This window comes from Alligator sinensis, unplaced genomic scaffold (genome assembly GCF_000455745.1).
Source record: "Alligator sinensis unplaced genomic scaffold, ASM45574v1 scaffold907_1, whole genome shotgun sequence".
NCBI lineage: Eukaryota > Metazoa > Chordata > Crocodylia > Alligatoridae > Alligator > Alligator sinensis.
This window is the reverse complement of record NW_005841925.1, coordinates 638400-639595: the sequence shown is the minus strand read 5'-3', so window position 1 is coordinate 639595 and position 1196 is coordinate 638400. Positions and strand designations below refer to the sequence as shown.

At 48.9% G+C, this 1196-nt stretch overlaps 1 protein-coding gene across 1 annotated transcript in view; it reads right to left on the bottom strand.

The window, feature by feature from the left end:
• LOC102385337 (ras-related and estrogen-regulated growth inhibitor-like) overlaps positions 1 to 1196 on the bottom strand; it is a 30219-nt gene that overhangs the window by 1831 nt on the left and 27192 nt on the right. The gene's annotated exons all lie outside the window — the stretch shown is intronic.

The window sequence follows — 1196 nt, the reverse complement described above, 5'->3', positions numbered from 1 at the left end:
TCTTTCCCTTGCTTTACTCCTCAGCTGGATTCATTTTCTCCTTAGGAGGAGGGAAATAATAAAGCCCAGAGCCAGTGGTCTAACTAACTATTCTGGTGCCTTGAGAAGAGCAAAGGGGGAGGGCGTATTTTGTGTGCGGACTCATTTGAGGCAACCATTTTAACTCCCACCCCCAGATCTGCCCTATTCACCCATCCCTATGCTACTGCCCAGAGCAATAAACATGGCTCTTTGATAGCAACTTTGATGACTGTGCTGGAGAAACACAACTGAGAACATTTTTGATTGTCACAACTAAGGGTCTGTCCTCACAGCAGTCACACGATCTCAGCAGCTGTGGGCACAATGTGATGCTCTCCATGCACACTACTGTAGTCCCATAGAAACTGTGTGGCACTCTACAGATGGTGTAAGCTCTGGGTGGCATGAAATTTGCAGGGCTGAGTGCCTGTGTGCACACCTCCAAGAGTCACACTGAGTAGAGAGGGTAATGGCAGCTGGACCACCATGAAGGGTAAGCGCTTGAAATCTCTTTAGCATCAAGGGCTTGATTTTGCCCTGCTGAAGTCAATGAGAACTTTGCCCTTGAATCTGATGGCTGGGGGTGGGGGTAAGTGAATAGGGACGTGGTGGGGGGGTGGGTCAAAGGAGTGACATATTTAAAGGAGTTTGCCCCTTGCCAAGGGCACTCAACTCTTTCTAGAGAAGCCACCTAGTGTTGACTGTTACTGAAGACAGCAGATGCAGTCTGCCAGCCTATGGGTCTGCCCTGATAAAAGACACCCTATGGGCACAACAGGTAGGTTGTGAATGGTTTTGCTCATGGGACATGGGGTTCCTGTACATGTGCAGGAAGGCTCCTCCAACATGCTGTAATTCCAGCACATTAGAGTAGAATTAACAGAGTGTGCAGGAGCATGGTAATTACCGCACTTCAGCAGACTCGAGCGTCACGTGTATCAGCATCTCTGCACCGAAAAATGGTGGCCAGTTGCTTTGCACTAAAGCTTGTTCATCAAGCTTTAGTTCAAAGTGCCCTGCTACCATTTTTCAGTGTAGGGATGCTGATACATGTGACGTTCTGGGCACGTTTAAACAGTGCAGCTCTTGGAGCTGCACTAATTAAAGCACCCCCGCACCCCTCCCAGAGCACGTCTATAAATGCTCATAGGGATCAGTGGCCAAGCAGAATGAGG